This window comes from Trichechus manatus, unplaced genomic scaffold, assembly GCF_000243295.1.
Source record: "Trichechus manatus latirostris isolate Lorelei unplaced genomic scaffold, TriManLat1.0 scaffold00117, whole genome shotgun sequence".
In the NCBI taxonomy this organism is placed as follows: domain Eukaryota; kingdom Metazoa; phylum Chordata; class Mammalia; order Sirenia; family Trichechidae; genus Trichechus; species Trichechus manatus.
This window is the reverse complement of record NW_004444053.1, coordinates 8,435,356-8,454,300: the sequence shown is the minus strand read 5'-3', so window position 1 is coordinate 8,454,300 and position 18,945 is coordinate 8,435,356.

The following is an 18,945-nucleotide window of genomic DNA, read 5'->3' as shown; positions in this document are numbered from 1 at the left end:
ATCTATTATAAGTTAGTTTCTATGTATGGTGTGAATATCCAATATGCCAGTACCATTTGTTAAAGAGACTCTTTTCTTCCCTGTTGAATGGACTTTGAACTATTTTCAAAAATCAGTTTACCATAGTTGGATGGATTTATTTCTGGATTCTCAGTTCTACTACATTGGTCTATGTTTCTGTTATTGAACCAGTACCAGGCTGTTTTGATTACTGTGGCTGTACAGTATGTTGTGAGATCGGGGAGTGTGTGGCCTTCTACTTTGTTCTTCTTCAATAATGCTTTAGCTATTTGGTGCCTCTTTCCTTTCCATATAAATTTGGTGATTAGTTTTTCCGTTTCAATAAACAATATTGTCGGAATTTGGATCAAGATAACATTGTATCTATAGGCTCCAAAATTGACAGAATGCCCTGTGAGATGTTTCAAAAGATGGATGCAGCACTGGAAGTGCTCACTCATCTATGCTAAGAAATTTGGAAGACAGCTACTTGGTCAACTGACTGGAAGACATCCATATTTGTATCCATTCCAAAGAAAGGAGATCCAACAGAATGTGCAAATTATCAAATAATATCATTCATATTACACACAAATAAAATTTTGCTGAAGATCTTTGAAAAAGAGTCGTAGCAGTACATCAACAGGAAACTGCCAAAAATTCAAGCCAGATTCAGAAGAGGACGTAGAACAGGGGATATCATTACTGATGTCAGATGGATCATGGCTGAAAGCAGAGAACGTCAGAAAGATGTTTACCTGTGTTTTATTGACTATGCAAAGGCATTTGACTGTGTGGATCATAACAAATTATGAATAACATTATGAAGAATGGAATTCTGGAACACTTAAATGTGCTCATGAGGAACCTGTACATAGATCAAGAGGCAGTCCTTGGAACAGAACAAGGGGATACTGAGTCATTTAAAATCAGGAAAGATGTGCATCAGGGTTGTATAATTTCACCATACTAATTCAACATGTATGCAGAGCAAATGATCAGAGAAACTGGACTATATGAAGAAGAATGGGGCATCAGGATTGGAGGAAGACTCATTAACAACCTTAAATATGCAGATGACACAACCTTGATTGCTGAAAGTGAAGAGGACTTGAAACACTTATTGACAAAGATCAAAGACTACAGACTTCAGTATGGATTACACCTCAACATAAAGAAAACAAAAATCCTCACAACTGGACCAATAAACAACATCATGATAAACACAGAAAAATATTGAAGTTGTCAAGGATTTCGTTTTACTTGGATCCACAATTAACACCCATGGAAGCAGCAGTCAAGAAATCAAACAACGCATTGCGTTTGGCAAATCTGCTGCAAAAGACCTCTTTAAGCTGTTGAAAAGCAAAGATATCACTTTAAGGACTAAGGGGGGCCTGACCCTAGCCATGGTACACTGATATGCATGCTAAAGCTGGACAGTGAATAAGGAAGACTAAAGAAGAATGGATGCCTTTGAATTATGGTGTTGGTGAAGAATATTGAATATACCATGGACTGCGAGAAGAACGAACAAGTCTGTCTTGAAAGAAGTACAGCGAGAATGCTCAGCATACAGACTGAATATGTATGGTGAAAGGTTATAATCCTGACGTACACCATTCCTGACTTTAAACAACGCAGTACGCCCTTGTTCAGTTTGAATGACTGCCTCTTGGTCTAAGTACAAGTTCCTCATGAGCACAATTAAGTGTTCTGGAATTTATATTGTTAGCAGGGTCATACATAATTTGTTATGATCCACACAGTTGAATGCCTTTGCATAGTCAATAAAACAGGTAAACATCTTTCTAGTATTCTCTGCTTTCAGCCAGGATCCATCTGACATCACCAATTATATCCCCTGTTACACACCCTCTTCTGAATCTGGCTTGAATTTCTGGCAGTTCCCTATTGATGTACAGTTGTAACCACTTTTGAATGAGCTTTGGCAAAATTTCACTTGTGTATATTAATGACATTGTTTAATAATTTCCACATTCTGTTGGATCTCCTTTCTTTGGAATTGGTACAAATATGAATTTCTTCCAATTGGATGGCCAGGTAACTGTCTTTCAGATTTCTTAGCATAGATAAGTGGGCCCTTCCAGCGCTGCATCTATTTGTTGAAACAACTCATTTGGTATTCTGTCAATTCCTGGGGCCTGTTTTTCACGAATGCCTTCAGTGCAACTTGGTCCTCTTCCTTCAATACCATCGGTTCTTGATAACTTGCTACCTCCCGAAATGGTTGAATGTCAACCAATTCTTTTTGGCACTGTGACTCTGTGTATTCCTTCTATCTTCTTTTGATGCCTCTCATGTCATTTAATATTTTCCCCGTAGGACCATGGTCTCAGGGAACATCTAGCTCAATTGGCATAACACAGTTTATAAAGAAAATGTTCTACATTCTACCTTGGTCAGTAGCATCTGGGGTCTTAAAAGCCTGTGAGCAGCCATCTAAGATAGTCCACTGGTCTCACCCCCTCTGGACCAAGAGAGAATGAGGAAAACAAGATGCAAGGGAAAGATTAGTCCAAAGGACTAATGGACCACAACTACCACAGCCTCCACGAGACTAAATCCAGTACAACTAGATGGTTCCCAGCTACAACCACTGACTGCTCTGACTGGGATCACAACAGAGGGCCCCTGACAGAGCAAGAAAAATGTAGAACAAAATTCTAACTCAAAAAAGACCAGACTTACTGGCCTTACAGAGGCTGAAGAAACCCCAAGAGTATGGCTCCCAGACACCCTTTTAGATCAGTAAAGAAGTCACTCCTGAGGTTCACCATTCAGCCAAAGATTAGACAGCCCCATAAAACAAAATGAGACTAATGGGGCACAACAGTCCAGGGACAAGGACTAGAAGGCAGGAGGGGTCACGAAAGCTGGTAATAGGTAACCCAAGGTTGAGAAGGGACAGTATTGACCTGTCATGGAGCTGTTAACCATTGTCATAAAACAATATGCATACTAACTGCTTAATGAGAAACTATTTGTTCTGTAAACTTTCATCTAAAGTACAATAAAAAAATTAATTAATTAACAGCATGTGTGTGTGGGTGTGTGTGGTGTGACAGTTTCTTTGTTCTGATTACTTTTCTGTACTGAGTTCTTTTTCTTTATGGAGTTTCTTTTCATTTCCTTCGTTATTGTTGAGTTTGTATTCACTGAGTCTTTATGGTTCTCTTCTTTGTTATTTTGGAGAACAGGTTTATAATTTTTCTTTGTGGTTACCTGAAATTTACTTTTATTTTCCTAAGTTTAAAACAGTCTATTATATCTTGATATTGCCTTGACTTCCTTTCCATATGGAAGGTCTGTAGCTACAACCTTTATTCTCTCTTTTTATTCTAAAGTTGTCCTTGTTTACAGATTGACATCGATGGTTCACTATTTTCAATCTTGTGGCTTTATTTTATTTTTGAAAATTCTTTGTCTTGGTTGATATCTGGGTGATGTTGTCACGTGTCTTAATCTCAGGTTGTTGTCTGATATTGTTGGTTTTATGTCAGAAGCAGTCCCTTAATATTTCTTGGAAGTTTGGTCTGGTTTTTAAAAATTCCCTTAATCTCTGTTTATCTGGAAATGTCCTAATTTTACCATTATATTTGAGAGACAGTTTTGGTGGATATATAATTCTTGGTTGGCAATTTTTTTCTTTCAGGGTTTTATACATGTCATCCCATTGCCTTCTTGCCAACATAGTTTCTGCCAAGAAATCAGAGCTTAACCTTATTGGTTCCCCTTTGTAGGTGACAGTTCGTTTTTCCCAATCTGCTTTCAGGATTCTTTCTTTATGTTTGATTTTGGAAAGTTTGACTTTGATATGTTTTGGTGACTTTCTTTTGAAGTCTATCCTGTATGGGGTTTGTTGAACTTCTTGGATGGATATCTTCTTGTCTTTTATGATATTAGGGAAGTTTTCTGCCAGCAATTCTTAAAAAATTTTCTCTGTGCTTTTTTTTTTTTTTTTGGTCTCCTCCTGTTCTGGAATTCCTATCACATGTGAATTATAGTGTCCCACATAGCTCTTAGATTTTCTTCATGCTTTTTTTCTGAACGTTCCTCAAACAAATTAGTATAAACAAGTTTATCCTTTATTTCACTGATTCTATCTTCCATTGATTCAATTCTACTCAAGCCTTGGTGATGCAGTGGTTAAGAGCTGGGCTGCTAACTAAAAGGTCAGCAGTTTGAATCCACCAGCCGCTTCTTGGAAACCATATGTAGCAGTTCTACTCTGTCCTATAGGGTCAGTATGAGTCAGAATTGACTTGATGGCAATGGGTTTTTACAGGTCCTTTCACTGAGTTATCTATTTCTGAGATTTTATTGTTAAGCTTCTGGATTTCTAGTTGCTGTTTTGTATGGTTTTTGATTGTCTTTTTATTTTGCCATTTTGTTCTTGTATTGCTTTCCTGAATTCTTCTAGAATTTTGTCTATATTTTCCTTTATCTCTTTATTGATCTCTTGGAGGATCCTATATATATGTTTTTTTAATTTCTTGTCAGGTAGTTCCATTACCATTTCTTCCTTAGGAAGGTTTTATGGCCCTTTATTTTGGTCACTTTGTTGAGTCATCTTGTTCTGCTTCTTTATGTGATTTGATATTGTCTGTTTTCTGATGCTTAAGACATTATTATATTTGTTTATTTGTTGTATGTTTGTTTGCTTTCTCCTGAATTCTTGTTTTGTTTTGTGTTGATATATCTGGGCAGGTGGGACAGGTATGCTACTCTGGTCACTTGTCTGGCAGCACTGAGATGCTTGCTACGTGTTTCTGGGTGGGTGGAGAGGTAGCTGGTAGTGTGAGTATGGGTCTCTATTCTTTGGGTGCAGGGCATCTGAAGGTGGGCTGGGAGGGAGTTGCCTGCCATCTCTTTTTGATCCAACAGTGCAAAAGCAGGCAGTGGCATTTGCCGAGTGCGTGGTGGAGGAGGTGTGGTGGGTATGGCATGTGAGTGGGGGGTGCTGTCACCACCACTTACTGAGTTAAGGGAGGTGAGTGGCAGGTGTGCTCCTGTGCAAGCACTTGATAACTCCTGCTCACTAGGTCTAGGGGGTGTGGGTGGCAGCGGGTGCACCCATGGTCATAGAGTCACCACTGCTTGCCAGCTCATGGGGGGCAGTGGGTGGTGGGCGGGCACATATGTGGTTGCATTGCCGCCACTGCTGGCTGAGTCAGAGTGGGTTGTGTGGGAGGTGGGCAGGTGAGTGTGTTGGAGTGCAGTTTCTACTGCTCTTTGAGTGGGTAGGTATGGTGATGGACAGGGCTGTGTTAGGGGATGGGGGTTCATTTTATGGTCTCCAGTCAGGTGGGGTGGCCAGAGTATGGGGCCCTCTGGTGCTTCGACCAGGAGGGAGGGGGAGGGGAAGCATGCCCCCTCAGCTAGCAGACGTGGGTGCCTAATGAAGCCATCAAAGGCATTCTTGATTTCTGTTACAATGTTTTTTATTTCTAGCTTTTCCTTTTGATTTTTTCTTACAGTTTCCATAACTCTGCTCAAATTATCCACCTGATCTTGCATATTGTCCACTTTTTCTGTTAGAGCTTTGAACATATTTATCATAGTTATGTTAAATTCCTGGTCTAATAATTCAAAAAAATGTGCCATATATGAGTCTGGTTCTGACACTTGTTCTGTCTCATCAGACCTCTTATTCCCTTTTAGCAAGTCTTGTAATTTTTTGTTGAAAGCCAGACATGATATAATGGGTATAAAGAACTGAGGTAAATAGGCGTTTGGAGTGAGATTTTATATTTATCTGGCTAGCAGCTAGGCTTTGTTTGCTGTAGTTGTAGGTATCAGAAGCTAAAATTTTCTCTGGTGTTTTTGGTTTTGTCTCCTCTCTATCTTTGGGTTTCCCTAGACTCCTTCTTAGCTAGGATTTGAGCCATGCAGTTCTTTTTACATGTAATCTCATGTTATTATACAGGAGCCATGTTGATATGGTGGTAAGATATGGGGAGAAGGGAAGCATTCTATGAGCATGGGAATTGGTCTCAGACTTTTAGTGAGCCTATGTTCCTGGCCTGTGACCTTTACAAGTGCTTCTCAGCATTTTTTTTTTAATTCCATACCTTAAGTGAGACAGGAAGGGCTGGAGGGGCTGTAGTTAGGTATTTCCTTTCCCCCATATCAAAGTGGGTAGTAATTGAGTATTTCTCTTTCCCCATGTGAAACGCTAGAAAGGGGCTGGAGTTGAGTATTTGCTTTCTCCCATGTTAGTTAGGCTCTGGTGAAACAGTTTCTCTCAAGGAAAGAAAACAGAGTGCTCTGACATATTTGAAAATGGTTACTTTTTCCCTTCCTCTGCCAGAAGTATTAGGGGATATCTCTCTGATCTTCACAATGAAAACCTGGTGGAGCTTCTGGGGGTAGAATTCAAGAAAGTGTTCAGGTTACCTTAAGGCTGGACCTCCAGGGATTTTTATCTCTCAAGCTAGTCCACACTTAGTCTTCAACAATTAAATATTCCTACCCAATGCTGTCTTCACTGGTGGTGTTTGCCCCTGGTAAGCAGTGATTCTGTATTAGTCTGACAGTCCCTCCAGTTTTGGGGTGGTTGTTTTCTATGTGACTTCAATTCTCTGATGAATCTGAGATTGGTCACTTCAGTTTTTCAGCTTTTATTCTTGTTGTGGGAAAGTGATGATTTCCAAACTCTTTACATGTCTGCCTCTGCTTTTTTATTCAAGTATTTTATAATGTTATACCACTTAATTATTTGGGATGCTTTGTCTTGAGTTCTTTTAGGAAACTCTATCATGTCTCTAACCTGAAGTACAACAATGTCAGTGACAGGATAATATCCATATGCCTACACGGAAAACCAGTTAATACCTCAATTATTCAAATGATATTTATGTATCAACCACTAATGCCAAACTTCTGCAGTTTGAACCTGATTAAACATGCAATCAAGATGCATTGATAATTACTGGTGTTTGGAATGTGTAAGCTGGAAACAAAGAAGAAGGATTGATAGTTAGAAAATACAGCCTTGGTGATAGAAATGACTCCAGAGATAGCATGATAGAATGTTGCAAGACCAAGACTTCTTCATTGCAAATGCCTTTTTCAACAACATAAATGGTGACTATACACGTGGAAACTCACTGGACGGAAAACACAGGAATCAAATTGACTACATCTGTGGAAACAGAAAACGGAAAACTCAATACATCAGTCAGAACAAGGCCAGGGGCAGACTGTGGAATAGATCACCAATTGCTAATATACAAGTTCAAATTGAAGCTGAAGGAAATTAAAACAAGTCCATAAGAGCAAAAATACAATCTTGAGTATATCCCACCTGAATTTGGAGACAATCTCAAGTACAGATTTGATACATTGAACACTAATGGCCAAAGGCTAGACAAGTTGTGGGATGACATCAAGGACATCATACATGAAGAAAGCCAAAAACCGTTAAGAAGACAGGAAAAAAACAAAAGACCAAAATGGACGTCAGAAGAGACTCTGAAACTTATTTTTGAACATAGAGTATCTAAAGTAAACAGAAGAAATGTTGGAGTAAAAGAGCTATGCTGAAGATTTCAAAAGGCAGTTCAAGAAAACAAAGTAAAGTATTATAATGAAAAGTGCAAAGACCTGGAGATAGAAAACCAAAAGGGAAGAACACGCTTGGCATTTCTCGAGCTGAAACAACTGAAGAAAAAATTTAAGCCTTGACTTGCAATATTGAAGGATTCTATGGGCAAAATTTTGAATGACACAGGAAGCATCAAAGGAAGATGGACAAAATACTTAGAGTCACTGTACCAAGAAGAACTGGTCAGTGTTCAACCATTTCAGGAGGAAACATATGATCAAGAACCAGTGGTATTGAAGGAAGAACTCCAAGCTGTACTAGAGGCATTGGTGAAAAGCAAGGCTCCAGGAATTGATGGAAAACCAACTGAGGTGTTTCAACAAACGGATGCAGTGCTGGAGGTGCTCACTTGTCTATGCCAAGAAATTTGGAAGACAGCCACCCGGCCAACTGACTGGAAGAGATCCATATTTGTGCCCATTGCAAAGAAAAGTGATCCAACAAAATGCGGAAATTATCAAACAATATCATTAATATCATATGCAAGTAAAATTTTGCTGAAGATCATTCAAAAGTGGTTACAGCAGTACATCCACAGGGAACTGCCAAAAATTCAAATCAGATTCGGAAGAGGACGTGGAATGAGGGATATTATTGCTGCTGTCAGATGGATCTTGGCTGAATGCAGAGAATACCAGAAAGATGATTACCTGTGTTTTATTGACTATGCAAAGTCATTTGACTGCATAGATCGTAACAAATTATGGATAACATTGTGAAGAATGGGAATTCTGGAACACTTAATTGTGTTCATGAGGAACCTCTATGTAGACCAAGAGGCAGTTGTTAGAAAAGAACAAAAGGATACAGCATGGTTTAAAATCAGGAAAGGTGTGCATCAGGGTTGTATCCTTTCACCACATTTATTCAATCTGTATACTGTGAAAATAATTTGAGAAGCTGGACTATTTGAAGAAGAACGTGGCATCAGGATTGGTGGAAGACTCATTAACAATCTACAATATGCAGAAGACACAACCTCGCTTGCTGAAATTGAAGAGGACTTGAAGCACTTACTGATGAAGATGAAAGACCACAGCCTTCAGTGTAGATTACACCTCAACATAAAGAGAACAAAAATCCTCACAACTGGACCAATAAGCAACATCATGATAAACACAGAAAAGATTGAAGTTGTCAAGGATTTCAATTTACTTGGATCCAGAATCAACACCCATGGAAGCAGCAGTCAGGAAATAAAAAGATATATTGCATTGAGCAAATCTGCTGCAAAAGACCTCTTTAAAGTGTTCAAAAGCAAAGATGTCACTTTGAGAACTAAGGTGCACCTGTCCCAAGCCATGATATTTTCAATTGTCTTATATGCATGTGAAAGCTGAACAATGAGTAAAGAAGATTGAAGAAGAATTGATACTTTTGAATTATGATGTTGGTGAAGAATATTGAACATACAGTGGACTGGCGGAAGAATGAACGTGTCTATCTTGGAAGAAATACAGCCATAGTGCTCCTTGGAAGCAAGGATTGTGAGACTTCATTTCACATACTTTGGACATGTTATCAGGAGGGACCAGTCCCTGGAGAAGGACATTATACTTGATAAAGTAAATGGTCAGCAAAAAAGAGGAAGACCCTTGACGAGATGGACTGACATAGTGGCTGCACAATGGGCTCTAACATAACAGTGATTGTGAAGATGGCACAGGACCAGGCAGTGTTTCGTTCTGTTGTACACGGGGTCTCTATGAGCTGGTAATGACTTGATAGCACCTAACAACAAAAACAATAATGGCTAATGATCACGAATACCTTTTCACATGTTTGTTGGCTGCTTGAATTTCCTCTTTGGTGAAATGTCTGCATGTCATTTGCCCATTTCTTAATTGGTTTGTTTGTCTTTTTGTTGTTGAGTTGTTGAAGTTTTCTATTAGAGATTTTAATTAATTAGAGATTAGACCTTTATCAACTATGTTGTTCCCGAAGATTTTTTCCAAGTGTGTAGGTTGTCTTTTCACTCTTATGATAAAGTCTTTTGATGAGCATAAGTATTCAATTTTTATAAGGTCCCAGTTGTCTATTTTGTCTTCTTCTGCTCTTGCAGAAGACAAAATTGTGTCTTGTGTATAAGTTTATTTTTTAATTTCAAAGGTAGACTAAAATATAAGTATAAGCATATTTTGGATCATCTAGATGAAGTTCTTTTAAGTGAAAACTGGCACAGAATTTTCAGGGCCTATATTTTTGGCTGTGTTTAAAATTCTTGATCCTAAGGATTATTTATCACCAGCTAGTAACAAAACAACAGAAAGAAACTTAAAAATCATATGATACATTAAGGACAACTGATGGCCAAACGATCTTAATGCATGCTCTACAAATGAACATTTGACAGTAATTCATATAGAAAAATGATGGGAGAAGTAAATTACAGAGTACATGATAGGGTAGGCATCTCAAATCAAAAAGTTCTGGCAAAGTTAGGGCTATATTTACATTGAGAATATCTATTTGAGTCTACAAAACATCATCTACCACACTAACGTTGGCAGTTTGAGTTTTACAGATTTTTTGTAGTTTTTATATATTTGCTAGGTCCTATAAAGCAGGACAAGCAGAGAATAAACCCAGTAGGCTGTAAATCTTTAAAGCTAAGAAAAGAGGAAGACAAATGTAGCAAATATTGTTTTCTCCTATCCCAACTCCCTCTTCTTTGCTCACAGAACCCCAGTTTTGTTCATGTATTTCCCTTCTGTGAAGGGAGCAAATCTCAAACCCTAGTCTGTGAAACAATCACAGCAATCCTTTCCTCCTACTGGTTGGTTTTAGGATAGACAAGTTCTGGCCAATTAGATGTGAGAGGAAGTTTGCCAGCTTCTGAGAAAGATTTTCTCACTCTTGAAAAGTATGTAAAGAAGAGGAGGTCCCTTTTCTCCTAGGCATTCTTGCTTTGGATGAGATGCCTGGAACTTTGCCACCATCTTACAACCATGAGGGCAGCTGTCCTGAAGTCAAAAACAACCCACAAAAGAAAGCAGAGCAGAAGGGAAAAGAGCCCTGGTTCTGAAAGATATTAATGAGTTGTTAGATGAACCAAACTTGAAGCTTCCCAACCTTGAAACATCTTGGTATATGAGATAATATACCCTATTGGAGTTAGAGTTTTCTGTTTCTTTCAGGCAGAGGCATCCTAATTAAGATAGTTAAAATGTCTTCTTGGACATGTATATAATTATACATATAAATATCAATTAATTAAGCAAGTATTTATGACACTAGGTGATAATTTTATCTTTCTAAGCAATTTAGTAGCTTGCAGTCTTTTTTGGAAGATAAACAGATATGATATAAGAAAATACGATCAAGTGTCAAAGCAAATATTACAGACAGTAAGCCTGGTAGTGGTTCAGAAAAAGGAGCAACGTTTGGGGCTGGAGCGAGAAGTAAAGGTCAAAGTGGAAGTCAAGCTTGGCCAAGATCTTGAAGGAATATAGGATTTTTATAAGAGGAGGGGCAAGGGAATGGCATTTTCTCCCTCTTTAATGACTTTTCCTTAAAAAGAAAAACTGCACATAAGCAAAGAATCAAGTTCAGGAATATTTTATCACAATTAAAAGTAATCCAGCTCCTTGAGTAAAGATCAGTTTTGAAAACCTCACACTCTACTACGCTCCTTCAAGCACAAGCCATTTTAAAAATACTTTAGCACAATTTTTTGCAAACTGTTTCCATCATTTGGAAATTGCTATCTCACGTAAAAGGAATGTGGGTTTAGTTAGTTCAGAGTTTTTCAAACGTTGTAGGAGAAGGCACATGAGCTGAACTCTGAGAAGTGAAGAAATCTGTCCAGAGACCTTGGAAAGTTAGTGAGGATAATAAAATCTTCAACTCCCAGTCATGGGTGGGACCCTTCAGATCTTTCAGTGTAGTGATTAAAAAAAGAAAAGAAAAGAAAAGAAAAAAGATGAACTAAGCCCCAAAGTAGTCACCTTCCTGAATTGAAGGAATTGTGCTTGCCTAATCAATTGAGACCTGGGTGGAGGAGCTGGAGAGAAAGGAAAGGTGTCCTTTAGTTTAACGTGACCCTTCATTACAGGACTGCATTCTGCTTCTATGAGTCAGCTTGGAGAAGCACAGCCTATGACCTGTAAATCCAGGCTGTGGTGTAAAAAAAAATTCCCAAGAAGGGCTGAGGTGTCGGACAGGTCACTTGCTTCATGTGGAGCCTGTGAAAAAAGCACCAGGAGGGAGACAGACCACTAGAACTGGTCTGATCAGCTGCGAAACCCTGGGATAGTCAAGTACCATTTTGTTTACTCAACATTGAAATGGAAATGCTACTACTCTACCCACATAGTTACTACTGAAGGAAATAAAATAGTTTCTGTAGGATCTGTCATTGGGAATAGGGGTACTAATGAGTGGTGAGAAGTGTTATTTAGTTTTGGCCTCACCTTCACAGAGCATCAAATTTAGGCATTTTATTGTATTTTTAAATGAGATTATATACAGAGTCATTGTGTTTTCTGCATGTGGAGGGTGTTACAAGCATTAATTTCTAAATGTGAATATTTAAATTACAAGACAATTTTTGTGATCCTGTTCTCTTGTCTATTTTTATATATCTCTATCTCTATCTATCTGTCTGTCTATCATCAATCTATTTTTCCAAGAGACTTAAAAATGGGACTCTTACTGAACTCTACTGACTTCTGACAAGCCCTGAGGGTACATATTAGTTTCCTTTTCTTCTGTAATGCAAGGAAACTAGCAGATGGATTGATCTTCAAGACTATAAACCAGGGAAAAATCTGCTAGAGGGGGGTGGGGCTGATTAGAATCCACAGAGATGGGACCCTCCAGTGTGAGGGGTGTGTATGTTCTGGAAGAACTTGGTGAAGGAAGCCTCTCTATGCTATTCTGGCCCTTTTTTTCTCTGCAGGGGAATATGCTTAATAGGTGCTATAAACATGTAATTGTGATGGACACATTAAATTGCTACCATGGCAAACTGTTCTTCACTGAAAGCTGAAGATGCCTCTAAGTAAATTCACCTCCACATCACCCCCTACACACAGACTCAAAAAGGCACCAACCAGGAGCTTCTAACAACCTCAAAGGTCATATTTTCCTTTTTATAAAATAAACTTTTTGTTGAAGTAAAACTTGCATATCAACAAATGAACAAACCATAAATGTATAGGCAATGCATTTTCACAAAGCAAACACTCATGTCACTTCCACCCAGATGAGGAAAAACAGCATTACCAGCTCCAGAGAAGGCCCCTCATGTCCCTCCCAATCAATAGTCCTTCTTTCCTAAAACAACCACCATCCTCACTTCTAATACCTTGGATTACTTTTGACTGTTTTTGAATTTTATATAAATGAAACATATAGTGTGTGCTCTTTTGTTTGTGGCTTATTTTGTTCAACATTATGATTATGTGATTCATTCATGTTATTGAATGTAGCAACATTTTCATTGCTGTATAAGATTCCATTGTGTGAATATACCACAATTTAATTGTTCATTGTACTGTTGATAAACATTTGGGTGGTTTTGTTTTTTAACCACTATAAATAATGCTGATAGGAACATCCTCATTCATGCATTTTGGGAGGTATATACCTAAGAGGGAGCCCTGGTAGTCCAGTGGTTAACTGTTACGGCTGCTAACAAAAAGATTGACAGTTTGGATCCACCGGCAGCTCCTTGGAAAACCCTATGGGTTGTTCTACACAATACACATTCTTTTTTTTTTAACAAACTTTTTATTTTATTTTATTTTTTATTGTACTTTAGATGAAGGTTTACAGAACAAAGTAGCTTCTCATTAAACAGTTAGTACACATACTGTTTTATGACATTGGTTAACAACCCAAAACATGTCAACACTCTCCCTTCTCGACCTTGGGTTCCCTATTACCAGCTTTCCTGTCCCCTCCTGCCTTCTAGTCCTTGCCCCTGGGCTGTTGTGCGCCTTTAGTCTTGTTTTGTTTTGACTTTCTTACTGAGCTAAAAGGGTGTCCAGGGGCCATATTCTAGGGGTTTCTCCAGTCTCTGTCAGGCCAGGAAGTCTGGTCTTTTTTTGTGAATTAGAATTGTGTTCTACATCTTTCTCCAGCTCTATCCGGGACCCTCTATTGTGATCCCTGTTAGAACAGTCAGTAGTGGTAGCCAGGCACCATCTAGTTGTACTGGACTCAGTCTGGTGGAGGCCGTGGTAGTTGTGGTCCGTTAGTCCTTTGGACTAATCTTTCCCTCGTGTCTTCAGTTTCTTCATTTTCCCTTGCTCCTGGAGTGAGACCAGTGGAGTATCTTAGATGGCCACTTACAAGCTTTTAAGACCCCAGAAACTACTCACCAAAGTAGAACATAGAACATTTTCTTTATAAACAATGTTATACCAATTGAACTAGATGTTCCCTGAGACCATGGTCCTCACAGCTCTCAGCCCAGTAATTTGGTCCTTCAGGGAGTTTGGATGTGTCTATGGAGCTTCCATGACCTTTCCTTGTACAAGTTGTGCTGGCTTCCCCAGTATTGTGTACTGCCTTAGCCTTCACCAAAATTACCACTTATCTAGTGTCTGTTTAGCGTTTTTCCATCCCAAATCCTCCCCTCCCTCGTAACCATCAAATATTGTTTCTTTTTGTTTTTATACCTTTTCATGAATTTTTATAGTGGTGATCTCATACAATATTTGTCCTTTTGTGACTGACTTATTTCAGTCAGCACTATGACCTCCAGATTCATCCATGTTGTGAGATACTTCACAGATTCATCACTGTTCTTTATTGTTGCATAGTACTCCATTTTGTTTGTACCATAGTTTGTTTATCCATTAATCTGTTGATGGGTGTGTAGGTTGTTTCCATCTTTTTGCTATTGTGAACAACGCTACAAGGAATATAGGTGTGCATTTGTCTATAAGTGTGACAGCTCTTATTTCTCTAGGATATAGTCCTAGGAGTGGGATTGCTGGATCGTATGGTATTTCTGTTACTAGCTTTCTAAGGAAGCACCATATCGTTTTCCAAAATAGTTGTACCATTTTACATTCCCACCAGCAGTGCGTAAGAGTTCCGATCTCCCTGAAACCTCTCCAAAATTCGTTATTTTCTGTTTTTTGGATTCATGCCAGTAATCCCGGGGTGAGATGGTATCTCATTGTGGTTTTGATTTGCATTTCTCTAATGGCTAGTGATGGCGAGCATTTCCTCATGTGTTTGTTAAGACACCTGAATGTCTTCTTTGGTGAAGTGTCTGTTCATTTCCTTTGCCCATTTTTTAATTGGATTATTTGTCTTATTCTTGTAGAGGTGTTGGATTTCCTGTAGATCTTAGAGATTAAACCTTTGTCAGATTTGTAATAGCCAAAAATATTTTCCCAGTCTGTAGGTTCTCTTTTCACTCTTTTGGTGAAGTCTTTTGATAAGCATAGTGTTTAATTTTTAGAAGATTGTTATCAGCTAATCTTCTGGAGTTTGTGTGTTGTTAGTTATGGTTTCTATCCTGTTAATGTCGTGTGTTTAGGGCCTCTAGCAATTATCCTATTTTTTCTTCTATAACCTTTATAGTTTTTGGTTTTAAACTTAGATCTTTGATCCATTTTGAGTTAGTTTTTGTGTATAGTGTGAGGTATCAGTCCTGTTTCATTTTTTTACAGACGGACATCCAGTTTTGCCAGCACCATTTGTTAAAAAGACTGTCTTTTCCCTGTTTGATGGACTTTGGGCCCTTGTCGAAGATCAGGTGACTGTAGGTCATCTGGGTTCTCAGTTCTGTTCCATTGGTCAATGTATCTGTTTTTGTACAGTACCAGGCTTTTTGACTACCATAGCTGAATAGTAGGTTCTGAGGTCAGGTAGTGCAAATCCTCCTACTTTATTCTTCTTCATTAGAGGTTTACTTATCCAGGGTTTCTTCCGTTTCCATATAAAGTTAATGATTAGTTTTTCCACCTCTTTAAAGAATGCTGTTGGTATTTGGATCAGGATTGCATTGTGTTTGTAAATTGCTTTGAATAGAATTGTCATTTTCACAATATTGAGTCTACTTACGCATGGGCAGGTATGTTTTTCCATTTGTGTAGATCTCTTTTGGTTTCTTGCAGTAGTGTTTTGTAGTTTTCTTTGTATAGGTCTTTTACATCCCTGGTTAGATTTATTCCTAAGTATTTTTTTTTTTAGGGGCTATAATCAATGATATTGTTTTCCTGATTTCCTTTTCATTGTTCTCTTTAATGGTGTATAGGAATCCAACTGATTTTTGTATGTTTATCTTGTATTCTGCTACTCTGCTGCATCTTTCTATTACTTCCAGTGGTTTTCTCATGGAGTCTTTTGGGTTTTCTATGTATAGTATCATATCATCCACAAATGGGGACAGTTTAACTTCTTCATTACCAATTTGGATGCCCTTTATTGCTTTTTCTTGCCTGATTGCTCTAGCTAGGACTTCCAGCACAATGTTAAATAGGAGTGGTGATAAAGGGCATCCTTGTCTGGTTCTGTTCTCAGGGGGAATGTTTTCAGCCTCTCTCCATTAAGAATGATGCTAGCTGTTGTTTTGTATAGATACCCTTTATTATGTTGAGGAGTTTCCTTGTATACCTATTTTATAGAGAGTTTTTTTCAGGAATGGGTGTTGACTTTGATGAATACCTTTTCTGCATCAATTGAGAAGATCATGTGATTCTTTTATTTTATTTATGTGGTGGATTATGTTCATTGATTTCCTAATGTTGAACAATCTTTGCATACCTGGTATGAATCCTACTTGGTCGTGGTGTATTATTTTTTTGATATGATGCTGAATTCTATTGGCTAGAATTAGGTTGAGAATTTTTGTATCTATATTCATGAGAGATATTGGTCTGTAATTTTCTTTTTTGTGGTATTTTTGTCTGGTTTTGGTATCAGGGTTATGCTGGCTTCATAGAATGAATTTGGAAGTATAACTTCTTTTTCTATGTTCTGAAATAGTTTGAGTAGTATTCGTGTAAGCTCTTCTCTGAACGTTTGGTAGAATTCTCAAGTGAAGCCATCTGGGCCAGGGCTTTTTTTTGTTCGGATTTTTTTATTTTATTTTTATTTTGTATTTTTACCTTTTCAATCTCGTCTCTTGTTATAGGTCTGTTCAGATTTTCAGTATTGTTTTGTGTTATTTGGGTAAGTAATGTGTTTCTAGAAATTTGTCCATTTGCTCTGTGTTTTCAAATTTGTTGTATAGTTTTTCAGAATACTCTGTTCTGACCCTTTTTATTTCAGTTCGGTCTGTTGTAATGTCCCCCATTTCATTTCTTATTTGGATTATTTGTGTCCTCTCCTGTTTTTCTTTTATCAGTTCGGCCAGTGGTTTGTCGATTTTGTTGATTCTTTCAAAGAACCAACTTTTGGTTTTGTTGGCTCTTTCTATTGTTTTTCTCTTCTCTATTTCATTTATTTCTGCTCTGATTCTTTAGTATTTCCTTTCTTCTGGTGGCTGTGGGCTTCTTTTGCTGTTCTCTTTCTATTTGTTCATGATGTGTAGCTAATATTTTGATTTTGTCCCTTTCTTCTTTTTTGATGTGTACATCTATTGCTATAAATTGACCTCTGAGCACTGCCTTTGCTGTGTCCCAAAGGTTTTGGTATGATGTGTTTTCATTCTCATTTGATTCTAGGAATTTTTTGATTCCATCTCTGATTTCTTCTGTTACCAAGTGGTTTTTAAGCAGGGTGTTATTCAGTGTCCATGTAATTGATTTTTTTCCTTGCTCTTCCTGTTGTTAATTTCTATGTTGATGGTGTTGTGCTCAAAGAAGATACTTTGTATTATGCCAATGTTTTGGATTTTGAGGAGGGTTGCTTTGTGGCCTAAGATGTGGTCTATTCTGGAGAACGTTCCATGTGCATTGGAAAAGAATGTGTATTTTGCAGCTGTTGGATGGAGTGTTCTATATATGTCTACAAGGTCAAGTTGGCTGATTGTGGCCTTTACATCTTCTGTATCTTTGTTGAGTTTATTTCTAGATGTTCTGTCCTAATGAAAGTGGTGTGTTGAAGTCTCCTACTATTATAGCAGAACTGTCAGTTTCTCTTTTCAGTGCAGTTAAAGTTTATTTTAGGTATTTTTGGAGCCCTGTCATTGGGTGTGTAGATATTTGTTATGTTTATGTCTTCATGATAAATCGTCCCTTTAATCATTATACAGTGTCCTTCTTTGTCTTTTATGGTGAATTTTGTTTTAAAGTCTATTTTATTTGAGATTAGTATTGCCTCTCCTGCTCTTTTTTAGTAGCTGTTTGCTTGATATATATTTTATGGTTCTTTGATTTTTAATATATTTACGTCTTTATTTCTAAGATGAGTCTCTTGTAGACAGCATATTGATGGATCCTGTTTTTTTTTATCTATTCTGTCACTCTCTGTCTCTTTATGGGTGCAGTTAGGCCATTTACATTCAGTGTAATTATTGATAGGTGTGAGTTTATTGCTGTCATTTTGTAGCGATTTTTTTGTCTTGCTAACATTTGTCTTTGTTCCTCTTACTCTCTTGTGCTGAATTCTTTTTGTTTAGGGATTTTTTTTTTTTCATTTCATTTGTTTTTGTAGATTTTGTTTTTACTGAGACTTTAGGCTTTTCTTCTCTATTTTGATGAGTAGGTTTGTTAACTTTCTTTGTGGTTACCTTGAAATTTATCCTTATCTTCCTAGGCTTGAACTAGTCTATTATTACTTAGTATCACCTTGCCTTCTCTCCATTAGAAAGTTCTATACCTACACCATTTATTCCCTCTTTTATTGTTCTGATGTTGTTCTCATTTGCATATTAACCTCTCTGGTTCATTGTTTTAAATTGTTTGGTTTTGAATAGTCCTTGAGAGTTCATTTCCTAGGTTAGTGTCTGAGTGGTGTGATCTTGCGTCTTAGATTCAGGTTGTTGTCTGATGTTGTTCTCAAACTGAAGGACTCCCTTTAATATTTCTTGTAAGTTTGGTTTGGTTTTTATTTTTTCCTTTTTTTTATTGTTGCAATTAAATGAAGTTTACATTTCAAGTTAGTCTCCCATACAGAAATTTTTTTTACATACATTGTTATGTGACCTCAACCACTCACCCCATTCTGTGACAGCACACTCCTCCCCTCCACCCCGATTCCCCATGAACATTCAACCTGTTCCTAATTCTCTCTGCCTTCCCATTTCACCTCTGGAAAGAAGCTACCCCTGGTCTCTTGTATCTACTTGACTAAGAGGCATATTCTTCACAAGTATCACTTTATGTCCCACAGTCCAGTCCAATCCCTGTCTGAAGAGTTGGCCTCAGAAATTATCTCAGTTCTGGGCTGATAGAGAGTCCAGGGGCCAT